Source organism: Salarias fasciatus, chromosome 10 (assembly GCF_902148845.1).
Source record: "Salarias fasciatus chromosome 10, fSalaFa1.1, whole genome shotgun sequence".
NCBI classification, from domain to species: Eukaryota; Metazoa; Chordata; class Actinopteri; order Blenniiformes; family Blenniidae; genus Salarias; species Salarias fasciatus.
Genome location: NC_043754.1, coordinates 26,112,317 through 26,126,159, shown reverse-complemented (window position 1 = coordinate 26,126,159; position 13,843 = coordinate 26,112,317).

Genomic DNA, 13,843 nt, shown 5'->3' with positions numbered 1-13,843 from the left:
TTGCTATGGGAAGGATTTTACATTCCAATGTTGCGTGTGCAAACATACAGAAACATACGGAGCCCCGGACATGACATGGTAAAAAAAAAAAATTAAATTGTGGCCACGAATTACTAATTCGTTCCCACGAATTAGTTTTATCATTCATATACTGAACAGTTCAGTAAAGTTGGAAGCATATTGACAGATACGGACTTTCAGTTTCAATAACTCTTTAACAAAATGTCAGTAACATACAAAGGGCGCTGCATCCCATCGTGAGGTGGACGATATGCTACAAGCTCATTTTTATTAAAAGTATCTGTCGATCAAGCAGCAGAAAGTGTTACGGGGTTCAGGGACCGTCTACAATTTACAAGACACTGCAACAGTGAAGACAAATACCATATCCAATAAATTTGATAGGAGACAAATGAAGGTTGTAGCGATTGTGGTGACACTGTAGGAAATCCCAGTGGTGGTATTACGTTTTTTTTGTTGTTGTTGTTGTTGTTGTGTTGTTGATTTTGTTTTGAGCTATTTGTCTTCACTGTTGCTGCGTCTTGTAAGTGTAGACGGTCCCTGAACTACTGGGTGCTGATTGAAATCAATATTGTTTCTGCTGCTTGATAGACAGATATTTTTAATAAAAATGAGCTTGTAGCATATCGTCCACCTCACAGCGATGGGATGCAGCGCCCTTTGTATGTTACTGGTGTTTTGTTAAAGAGTTATTGAGACCGAAAGTCCGTATCTGTCAATATGCTTCCAACTTCACTGGACTGTTCAGTATATGAATGATAGAACTAATTTGTGGGAACGAATTAGTAATTCGTGGCCACAATTTATTTATTTTTTTTTTTTACCATGTCATGTCCGGGGCTCCGTAGAAACACACTTCTGAAGAAATGAAAAAAAAAAAAAAAAAAACTGAAAAAATAGTACAGTGCGCACCCAAACTCAGTCTAATGCTGGATGAGTCAACCAGTTTAAGCAAAAAGAGCTGCTTGATAATATACCTCAGAGTTCAGTTGCCTGATATGGAAAAGCCAACAAACATTTTTACTGATCTCGCAGAGCTAGATGATCTGACTGCTCAACATGTTGTCCATAAACTATTGTCTGTGTTAGAGAGCCTGCATTTAACTCAGGATTTCCTCTCTAAAGCCCTAATTGGAATAACGTGCGATGGCGCTTCTGTCATGTTAGGACGCAAAAGCCGAGTAGTAAGTAGACTCCAGGCCATTTTCCCCAACATTACTGTGTGGCACTGCTCAGCCCACAGACTTAAGCTCGCCGTCGCAGACGTAGTGAAAGAGATGGGCGCTGTGAATCACTTTAAAATATTGACGGACAAATTATATGCGCTGTATAGCACATCTAACAAAAACCCATTGGAGCTGAGAGAGTCTGCAGAGAGCCGAGCTGTCCAGCTATGTAGAATAGGTCGGATTTTAGACACTAGATGGGTGGCATCAAGTTTCAGAACAGTTGAAGCAGTGTGGAGGAACTACCCAGCACTTTACAAGCATTTCAAAACTGCATCGGAAGATTCATCCCGTTACCAAGCAAACATACAGCGGACTCACAATGCGCACATCGTTGCGTGCATTTGTGAACAACTTGGGCATCATGTGCGATGCATTGCAAGAATTATCGGAGCTTTCCGTTGAGCTTCAAAAACGAGACATCACCATCATCTCGGCACACAAGACAGTTTGTCGGGAAAATCGGGGTACTTGAGGCCATGTTGGATCGACCAGGTACGCTACACTGCAGCAGCCAGAGGAATGAGGATAACTGTTTACACGGAGTCACACTAAACGAAGGAAAATCAAGTGACAGAACACTCGACCCGAAGCAGTTTTTCCTGACTGTGGCTAAAAACTTGGAGGTTTGCATGTTATCACAAGGAGGCCGGTTGCCTGATAAAACTGGACACAACAAGTTTATTGAGGAGTTGAAGGGGCTTTACCTTCAGTACTAGTCCGAGGACACAGGAGCGCTGTATGGAGAGACTGAGGTGGAGTCGCTGTGTCAGCGCTTTAACATTGCAGACCCACGGGCAGTCATGAGGGCCTCCAGAATGTACAGAGACTTCGATGGAAAAGACATCCCCGATAAACTGCTGGAATGACTTGTTGCTGTCAACAGCATTCCTGTTCCAAGTGCTGAGTGTGAGCGCGGATTTTCTCAAATGAACTTGATTTGCACTCCTGACCGTGCCTCATTGCTCACATCCACCATATCATCTCTACTCTTCATAAATCTTGTTGGACCCCCCAAGCTACATTTAATCCGATCCCATATGTCAGGTCGTGGCTGGCCAAAGGACAGAGAGATGCCACAGACGATGTCGAAACAGGGAGGAGGAGGAGAATCCGGACATGGCCGTGATGTGGCTGTTTTGGACTGTTAATATGGTAAGCACACTGTTATTAGGCCGCCGTGCCAGATTTTAAATGATAACAATAGATTTGTGTGATCCATTGTAAGCTCTGAAGCTCTGAACTCCTTAAAAAATGTTTTACAAGTTAGACCTGTTCACAGTAACAGTATATATTGTGGTATAATGTTGTGGTGTAAACCTAGAATGGGAGTGTTCTGAATGGGTTTTGTAGTCGTTTAATTCACCTGCATTTGCACCTCATGCCACTAGGTGTGCTGTTGGCATGTTCGACCTTATTTTTACACAGATGCCACAAAGGAAGGATGGCGGCAGGATCTCTCAGCATGTTGTTAGATAAAGAGTGTTTAGCGGTAAGACATGCACCAGAAGGAGCTGTAACATGTGGAATGATGCGATGCGCCGTTTTTTCAGTAAAAGAGAAGGATTGAACGATATTTTCTGCACATTTTATTTACGTAGTAGCAGTTGAACTGTATACGGTGGTATGACGGTAGAGCGCAAATCCATACTGCGTGTACCGCACAGCCCTAAGCCCTATAATAATATAATAATAATAATAATATAATAATAATAATAATAGTAAATAATTGTCAGAACATTTTTACAATGGTTGCTTTGAAATTGAGGCTTGTAAGTCCCACAGCATGGTACGTGGGCATGTGTGTGTTGTTTTCTGCATGCGTTCCGGGACCTGTATCTGTATTGACTTTCCCACGCTGTCATGTGCGCCATGCGTTCCGGGACCTTATGATTTACAAATTAAGCCCTGGATAGGGGGAATCACAGTGTTAAGACTTACATTAATTGGACATGATTAATGTTATATTTACACAGGTTGACCCGAGTTGCTGTAGTTTAAGGTCTATATCCAATGATACCAGACATTTGATGAAGCTTTTAAAACTGGAGTGCAGTGTTTGAGACCCAGTCCTTTCTTGTGAGAGGTAATTAGACTTTGGTCACATGGGGTCTCTTGATTCTTCTATTTCTAAACAAAAATAATGGTAATCCAGGTTCTCGTGATTGGATGTTCAAAAAAACTTTATGGAGTTAATAACCAGCTGGACTTAGGTAAGAATTAACAGTAAAATTTCTTTTCTATTTCCCTCTTTGAGAGAAATAATGACAACGGAAACCCTCAGCTGAGGGCAGACCACATCCAGTTCTCAGCTTGTTGGTCTATTGTCCCTGAGGGGCTTTACAGATGTATTAAAGTGAGGACAAACAGCCTGCAAAACTGCTTCTTTCCGAGAGCCATCACCATCCCAAACTCCACCATGAAACAACTACTCAACAGTATAATGCAGCTCTGTCTCTGCCACCGTTTACTCAGTCATATCCACTCACCCTGTGCAATGCAGTCACACTAAGCATACAATCCACTTTTTTACATATTGTTCTTTACAATTTTTTCACATAAGAAAAAAAAACATTTATCCTCTGTGATATTTATATTGTATATTTGTTATCTTGTTGTATTTGTTGTACCTGCACTACAAAAGAGAAACTATCCAATCTCATTTTTTCACTGTATAGCAACAATACGACCATTCTGACTGTCGTGGCTCCAGCTTTCAGTGTTCATGTCATATGTGGAAATGAATTATGATGCTTCTCTGTCAGAAGTACCGTTTGAAATGTGTCCTGAAGCCAGCTGTTTTCCTGGTTTTCTGATATTTACATGGCAACACATGGAAACAGTCCTACAAGAATACTGAAGACACTGAAGGCAGTGAAGACCGATATGTCCACCCACTCTGCTCTCTGCACTGGTCACATCCATTAACTAGTAATTAAATCTGACAAACAGGAACATTTTTTAATTTTTTCCTGACAGACTTCTCCCTCAAACTAAAACAGCAAACAAGTATGATTTCAAAGACAGAACATTGCACGACAGCAGGTAAACAGCAGTTGTAAAAAGAAAGGAAAAGGTGCAAATCTAAATTTGTAAACTGTTACACTCATAAGAATACCAACTATGTACAATATATGTACATATATACAGATCTCTTTATCAGTGGGTGAACGGCTGTGGACGATGGTGGGCTGGTGGGGCCGTGCTCTGATGGAGGTGCTGAGTAGAGCAACATTTGCCTCATAAGACGTTCCGTCGAGCAGGTGCTTTCCTCCAGGAAGTGGGACAACGTCCTCTCTTCTCTTTCCAGGTTTCTGTCATGCTGTTGCTCCATCCTGTCCAGGAAGGCTTGCTGCTGCGCTGGCCCATCGTTCAGGAGTGTTGCATATCCAGATGAAGACTTTCGTTCTGTGAAAATATTTTTAGTTTGCAAACACGTAAGTTTCAAAGGTCAATCCTTTAACAGTCATGTAATTAACTTATTACCAACTCCTGTGTTTATGTTTTCAGAGAAACCTTGTAAGAAATGTTAGCAAAGCTTCAGACTTTACATTCACAGATGCCAGTACAGCCAATGAAAGTGAACAGAGTGTGTGGGCTTTTATATAGTTAGTTTGCACATGTTTGAATTTTAAAACACTGTGTATGAGCACAGATTCATGTGCTGTGTTTGGACACTTCAGTCACAACTAAGAAAATGTATTTTGTTGAAAAAAAAAAAAAAAACCCAACATACATGTCCAGTGGCTTTCTTTGGCTTTTATGCAGCATACAAAAGTAATACCGAAGACTTCAATTTTTTTAAGATGTGACAGTTTTGCTCTCTTACCTTTTCTTGCTGGAGCTTCAGAGTTGATGTCCTCCCTTCTGTCCTGTTCAGGCGGTGGAGAGTTGCAGGCTTCCAGCTCCTCAAACGCACCGTTTGTATCGTCTAAATGTGAAAAGAGTCGTTATCGCTGTAGCATCATTTCAGGGAGGAAAATGCGTTTTTCACTCTGTGGCTGGATCTGACCACTCTGGGTAAACTAGCAGGCCTACGTCAATCTGAAGTAAACAGGAGCCGACAGTAGTGTTTATTCATCAGAACTCACCACATGCGCTTTCGGGCATCTCAGGAGTAGCCTGGCATGCTCGACTTTATTTATGTGTTACATACAGTACATATAAAGACAGTCTGGCACGGCGCCATTGGGGCAGCATTTCAACCAGAGGTGGGATTATTGAGCGGAGAGAACCAATCCAAGAAACAAGGCTGTGACGCAACAACAATGCGACGTACGCAGCGCTCTGTTGTAGTAGTTTTGTAGTCCAAAACATGGGATCATGGCGTGGAGTTTTACGTCCGTTTTACCCCCAAATTCCACCGGACGCTCAAGCACTGCGCTGGCGTCTTGTTCCTGAAGTCAACGCACACCGGGAGCGCGGCGCAGCGCCGCGTCGTGTAGAAGCGGCGACCTGAAGCGAATCACCAGCGCCGTGGCGCGCGCCTCCGTTCTGGTGATCCGTCGTAAGACCGGCGCTTCTGGGACGCGGCGCGGCGCTTTGCCGTCCGGTGGAATTTGGGGTTAAAGAAAAGTCTTCAGAGCAGATTCTTGCTGTGGTTTCAGCGCCAAATTCAGTTCGTTCAAAACTTCAGACAGAGCCGTGATAAAACCTTGCTGTGTTGCGGCCGCCACCATGATTGTTTTTTTTTTTTTTTGGGGGGGGGGGTATACTATGACGCATCGCTAACTCCAGCCTCTCGTGCACTATGATTGGCCCAGCAGAAGTTTGCAGGGCAGAAGTCAGATTCAATTGTCGCAGTCCCAGACTGTTTCCCAATGGATGGAAAACAATCTGGCGTGCCAGGCTATCTCAGGAGAGCTGTTGTCTGGAAACCCCAGTGTCATCCCAATTCGACAGCGGCCGACCTCCAATGATCTCGTTCATTAAATTATAAAAACGAAAGTTGGTTGAGGCTGCTGCTCCGCTTCGACTGCTCTTTAGCTTAGCCTGATAGAAAACGCTTTTCAGTGACTTCCCATGTTTTTTTATTTGGTCTACTGACCTGCTGACTCCACACTCCCACAGCTTCTCATGGACCTCATGAAACAGTTCATTATTTCGGACTTTCCGACCGTCGAGCCGTTCAACGATTTTCAATTCTTTTAAAATGTTTAAAAGAGTTTCTGTTTCTCTGACAGTCCAGTTCAGCCTTACCGCCGTCTTCTTCAAAACACAGACATCTGTTCCGGCGACGTCATGGCGTTGGGTGAGCTGTGATGAGGAGTGACCTTGAGTCAAGGTATTGAGAGGAAGCACAGAGAGTGATGGAAATATGTTTCCTGGACCCTCGCTTCAGAGGAGAGTTCTCTGAAGATCTTCACAACACAATCAACATGTGTGTACAGGAGGCCCGAAAAATGAAGACCTCAGTTGGAGTCAGACCGCCACAGCCTAATGGCAGCACCACAGCTGCATGCTCATCCTCCAGCACAATGAACATACCCACAGAGCCGCTTGGAGCAACTACGCTGAAGAAAATCACTGCAACAAGGCAACAGCAGCGAGCTGGAGAAGCTGTCAGTACTCCAGAAGAACAGGTGAGATGAAATTAGGAATCTTATAATCTAGAAAGAAAGTAGAGAACTGTATGGAGAATTTTTTAAAATGATTTTTATTCTGTGTGTGTCTTGTGTGTCATCATGGCAGGTGAGGGCAGAGGTGAATGTCTACATGTGTCTTCCAATGCTTCCTGCCCCTGAGGACAAGGACAGGGATCCATCAGCGAAACAACCTCGGGTGGAGCCGGATCCATTGCTGTGGTGGAGAGAACATGCAGGTGGCACGCCACATCGCTCCAGTTCTGCACGCCGGCTTCTTTGCATACCTGCAGCTAAGGTTCCAGACCTGCCGACCTTGGCGACATTTTTTGAGCACCACTTGTGTCACGCGACTGCTTTGCTTTGCACGCAGTTACTTCCCCGTTCACTATCGATAAAAAAACAACAATAAAATGACATTTGTGACTTAAACCCATTTATTAAGCTAAATATGGACGTTTTAACCATTTTTTCATATAAGCCATGTACATTCTGTACTGTATCAGCAACAGCTTTTCAACGGAACAAAAGCACTTTCAAAACATACAGCTGTTAACAAACCAAGCTATATTATTTCAGTTTTGTTGATGCTTTTTTTAATGCTCTTTCAGCTACAGCTTCACTTGCAGTCATCATTCCAGAACCTGAACAGAACTTGCTCTCAGCAGTTTTTCCTCATAGGTTGCTGATTTATCTTTCTGCAGGAGAGCCTCAGCGTACCCCTCCATGTGGCAGGTGGTCCCCTCTGCAGCCATGCTTACTTTTCTCCTAACCAGAGCACTGATCATGCCAGAGCTCAGGCTAGCCCTGTACTGGGTCCTGTTTTTTGTCACGAGGCAGAAAATCCTCTCACAATCTGCATTGCTGTGGAAGATGACAAGGGTTCCAGGCATGACTGCTGAAAGGTTGGGGAAGATCTCTTCCCCTCCTCTCTTCAAACAGACAATATCACCCCAGGCTTCGTCTGTGCGTTTTTTCAGGATGATGGTTTGATATATTCAGAACTCGTCTTCCACTTGATCCACAGTGACCTTCTCAGGCAGAAGAGAAGGAAACGGCTGATAAAGAACCGGAGAGAAGCAAATTTCACTGACTGCATCTCGGTAATATCTGCCACAACAGCATGCATCTGCAGTTCATCCCCAAATGCAAGTTTGGAAACCATGTACTCAGCTGCGGATGAAAAGAACTTCCTCACACCTCTGAAGAAAGGCTTAAGCTGTAGAGTTTGGATAAAGCTCAGAGTGTCCTGGCCAATGGAGAGTTCCTCATCAGGCAGCTGATTTCCCCTTGTGCTGTACAGTGTTGGTTTAATACCTCTACCGACTTCGTCCATCATGGCGATCACATGCTCAGGCTTACAGAATGAAGGCAATGCCTTTTGCAGTTGCAGCTCCAAAGTTGGAAGCAGATCTGGATACAGGGCTCCTCTTTTTGGAGTATTTGGTTGCTAATGTCAAAAATAGGAGTGGATCTTTTCAAAAAGAGTGCATATACCTTTGACATTGGATTGGTGGGCTGTTCCCTCTTCTTTCTTCTTCCTTGCTGGTTCCTTTTTTTGGTTTTGTTTTTGTTTTTTGTTTTTTTTGCATTTACAGCTCTCTTTCCGAGTTCATTTTGTCTGAAGAGGAATCTGGTTAAATCAAATTCAGCAGTGGGGTGTGCGGGATTTTTTGATGTACTGGTAAGTGTAGCACCTCGACATACTCTGAAAAATAATTTAGACACTAATTACTTATATTAATATAATGTAATATAATATAATATGAAATAATATATATAATTGATCACCAATACCTGAATGAGGACGGTGAAGTGGTGAATTCTGTTGAACCAGCTGGACTCTCTTCTTCATCTGCTCATTGAGGACAAGCTTCAACTAGTTATCCTTCATCAATTCTTCCATAAAAACGCCATTGTTACACCGTCTACCATGGAGAGTTGCTGGAAAAAGTTGCTGGAGAAGGAGCCAGCACTGAGGGGGCGTGGCCTCAGAGGGGCGTGGCCTTTGAGTTCTCGCTTCGGCTGGAGGATGAAATGTCAGCCGGCAGCCGAACTTTCTTCTGCAGCTCGATGACGTCACCCTGGCAAACTTTGTTCTTGTTCTTGTGGAGGATGTAGGGGCCTTAAGAGAGAAGTTTAACTTAACTCTACAACTGGTCCAGGGTAAATCGTTTCTTTGTATGAAACTTTTTGTTTATAGTCCATGGGCCAGACCAGATATCGGTACCACTCAGGGTGACGAAGGTTCCTTATATTTTTTGAAAAGATCTATGTCTGTAGATGATATTTTGGTATGATAGACCTTCCAGAGTGGTAGCTAAATCATAGTTATCAGCTCATGAAGTATACGTGCCCCTTCAAGGAATTGCATTTCAGATACAAGTACATATCCTGCTTTAGACTTGTATACAAGACATCTGTCAATGCTTCACAACATTGTCTCTGGTATCATTTTAAAGGGGGCGATGTAACCTCTCATTCAAGATAAAATGTGAACCTTTCTGACCAATATAGAGGTTACTAGAACTCCTTGAACTGTCAAAACTTAGGCGAAAAAATACAATTTTCGCCTAAATGATATACTATCTTTTAGCCCTGTGTCATCTAGGAGCAACAGGGACACAACATTCAAATTCTACAACACTCCCAGGACCATAATGATTCAGAAAATGTATAATATGCCTATACTCTTTCTTGCCATGGATGATTGTGAGACTTAGATTAGAAGAGCAGTAGGTCTCCTATTACGTAAACTATAGAACAGCCGGGATATATATGGTGACATAAAGGACACCACAATGGGATAGGGAACCATACAGTACTAGAACAACCTACAAGGAAGATGCACAAAGCAAAATGTATCAGAAGTGTGTGGTACTGTGGAATTTGTGGAAACAGGGCTGCCACGTGAAGGCTCAGTACCGCTAGCCCCTTTTATTATTTTTTTAGGTTTTATATGTTTTTATATTTTTTGTCTGTTTTTTTTAAGAAAGCATGTGAATGTGTGTCCTTACCATGAAGGAAATAAGGTCACCACAATGGGATAAGGAAGTTTGAGTTTAATGAACAACATGTTGAAGTATTAAACAGAACAGCATTATAATGAACTCCTTGCAATGTCACTCAAACACCTCGTCTCGCTCATCTTCTGACTCCTCGAGTTCGAGCTCAGGATCTGGATCGTCCTGCAGTTTCTGGTTGCTGCATGTCTGCAGCTGGCATATATCTGTGCATGCCAATCCATTTGATAAGCATGTGCAGCTTGGTATTTTGCATGAATGTGTAGCAGAGTGGTGTGTGAGGTCAATTTGGAAGATTGCAATCGTTCCCCTCAGCTTTCCCAGTGACACAGAAAGACACACAGGTTCACCGATTGACAAAAGGAGTACAAAGGTTCCAAGTTGACAATAATTTATTCTCTTCTTAGTTGAGTTCGTTTAAATTATAGTTTTGAAATACACTTAGAGGCGAGCGCTTCATTTCAGTCAAAAGTCCCGTGCACGGTTGGGTTGGCCCAAACCAACTCGCCACCGTATCGAGGACTTGATTCAGGATCAACATTTAACATGACAGCAGCTCCTGGACGCGCAAAGACAAAGACAGTCGTGGTGTGCCTGCGCTGGAAACGGGGCTCGAACAGGGCAGAACCGCTTCCTACATCCGTTAGAGGGGCAAATGCTCAGACCAGCACCGGACCATCGGGACCCACGCACCCGACCTACACTGCTGCGGCATGCGCTTGACGCGCTCCCCCGGAGCCATCGCGACACTGCTCTCACGAAACACCGTTACCAGCCAGCACCAACCCAGAAGTGCAAGAACCAGAGGACAACACAGACGTACAAGGGGTTTTTATAGCGCCCCCAGCCAATAGGCTGATAACAACACTAAACACCAACCATCCTGCCACAAATGGACACAGTTGCAATTCCAGGACTACGTCTGGTGCAGGTGGAGAGCGCATCCAGTAAACTGCCAGCTTGCCTTCATCTTCTTTCCATCCATGCTCTGTAGGACTTGGGACCACAGGGTTAGGCTGCAGACTGCTCTTCCAGATGGCTGCCTGATAGTTGGCTCGTTCAACATGCAGGAAGAGACGGTCTCTACATGGTGCAGCTGGCTGGACTCCATCTCTCCCCTTTTGGTACAGAAGAGCTGGTAGCGCAGTTGGTTCACCTCTACTGTGCTGCTGTTTGCAACATACATGTGACATGTAAAGTCCTAAATTCTCTGGAACAGCTCCTCTCTGACATTCCATGACTGCCCTAGTCCACTGAAGGTTACTTGGTAAGAAGTATCTTTCTTCACCATCTTCAAGGCTTTCAGCTGACCCTGGCCAGCCAAGGCACTAACAGTGTCACAACCAGTGAAGGCATGTAAGCCAATTAGACTGTCACAGAGGCTGTCTCCAACAGAGCTTGCCAGTTTGCTGATGTTCACATATCGTGTGCGGTTCCGTGTCCCACACTTCATGTAGATGGGACAGGTGATGTCCTTTTGGAATGCAAGACAAAGCACCATGACATCAGTGTCTTCGGCTGTGATGATGACTGCTTTTGAGCCCATGCACCACGAACGACTAAACCGGGGTCCAGACACTAGTCTGGGGTCGAATCACATGTACGCTGCAAACAGCAGCACGGCAGAGGTGAACCACCTGCGCTACCAGCTCTTCTGTACCAAAAAGGGAGAGATGGAGTCCAGCCAGCTGCCACCATGTAGAGACTGTCTCTTCCTGCATGTTGAACGAGCCAACTATCAGGCAGCCATCTGGAAGAGCAGTCTGCAGCCGAACCCTGTGGTCCCAAGTCCTACAGAGCATGGATGGAAAGAAGATGAAGGCAAGCTGGCAGTTTACTGGATGTGCTCTCCACCTGCACCAGACGTAGTCCTGGAATTGCTAACATGCAACTGTGTCCATTCATAGAAAATACCAAGCTGCACATGCTTATCAAATGGATTGGCATGCACAGATATATGCCAGCTGCAGACATGCAGCAACCAGAAACTGCAGGACGATCCAGATCCTGAGCTCGAACTCGAGGAGTCAGAAGATGAGCGAGACGAGGTGTTTGAGTGACATTGCAAGGAGTTCATTATAATGCTGTTCTGTTTAATACTTCAACATGTTGTTCATTAAACTCAAACTTCCTTATCCCATTGTGGTGACCTTATTTCCTTCATGGTAAGGACACACATTCACATGCTTTCTTAAAAAAAACAGACAAAAAATATAAAAACATATAAAACCTAAAAAAATAATAAAAGGGGCTAGCGGTACTGAGCCTTCACGTGGCAGCCCTGTTTCCACAAATTCCACAGTACCACACACTTCTGATACATTTTGCTTTGTGCATCTTCCTTGTAGGTTGTTCTAGTACTGTATGGTTCCCTATCCCATTGTGGTGTCCTTTATGTCACCATATATATCCCGGCTGTTCTATAGTTTACGTAATAGGAGACCTACTGCTCTTCTAATCTAAGGCTCACAATCATCCATGGCAAGAAAGAGTATAGGCATATTATACATTTTCTGAATCATTATGGTCCTGGGAGTGTTGTAGAATTTGAATGTTGTGTCCCTGTTGCTCCTAGATGACACAGGGCTAAAAGATAGTATATCATTTAGGCGAAAATTGTATTTTTCGCCTAAGTTTTGACAGTTCAAGGAGTTCTAGTAACCTCTATATTGGTCAGAAAGGTTCACATTTTATCTTGAATGAGAGGTTACATCGCCCCCTTTAAAATGATACCAGAGACAATGTTGTGAAGCATTGACAGATGTCTTGTATACAAGTCTAAAGCAAGATATGTACCGGTATCTGAAATGCAATTTCTTGAAGGGGCACGTATACTCAGGGCCGGCCCGGGCTTCAGAGGCGCCCTAGGCGAGCCCGAGACGAGCGCCCCTTGGGAGCGTGTTTTTCGAGCGGTCCCGACATTTGTTGAGCGGGGGGGGGGGGGGTCTGCGCTGAGGAGCGATGCCGAACAATACCGATCAGTGCCGGGCAGCGCCGAGGACGAGGAGCGCAATGCGTCGGACCGCTGCACAGCGGTGCACACGGAACACAGAGCGTCGTGGCGCCCCTTGTACGACCGCGGCGCCCCCCTCGGGACGTGGCGCCCCCCTCGGGACGTGGCGCCCCCCTCGGGACGTGGCGCCCTAGGCTACCACTCTGGAAGGTCTATCATACCAAAATATCATCTACAGACATAGATCTTTTCAAAAAATATAAGGAACCTTCGTCACCCTGAGTGGTACCGACAAGTGAAAATCTGGGGTCAGGCCCATGGACTGTTAGTGATTAAAGTGATTTGTGTGGTGAAACACTAGTTTTGCATAACAGCAGAGCGTTTGCATTTCATTTCTGTGTATTAAGCAGTTAGCATGTGATATGCTCATTTGCACATGTGCCACTGTGAAGATTGTAACAGAAGTTAGAGTTCTGTGCTAAATACATGAAGAGCTTGAATTGAGATTATTCTGTCACTTAGGTGTGTATGTTTACGTGAGATGTGATACTGAAATGTTAGCAGATAGGACTTTTGTTTTGAATGACTGTAGAGACTGATGTCATGAAAATATATTAATTGTGATTTTTATCTCCTCATTTTGGTTTTCACAGTGTTTAAATGACCTGTATCATGCTTTTTCAGCTAGTCCAAACCCCATTATTGGCATTAACATGGTAATAGTTTATTTTTGGCACTAAGGAAAAGTCATTTTGTGTTAAATAAAAGATTTTCTGGGGCTAATTCTGAAACCCGGAAGAGAAAACGCTCTGTTTCACTGAAGTCCCGCCTCTCCCCCTGTGAACTTTGACTGACAGCGAACTTCAACCAATCAGCGCTTCAAAACAAATACGTCATGTGTTAGCTTCTCTAAGGGCTAGCTTTAGCTCTTTAGCTCTAGCTTCTCTACACGCAAAGACACGCAAAAACGTCTTTTCCTGTTAGAAACTCACCAAGCGCAGACCCTCCAGACCCTTCAGACTCTTGGTCCTGCTTGAT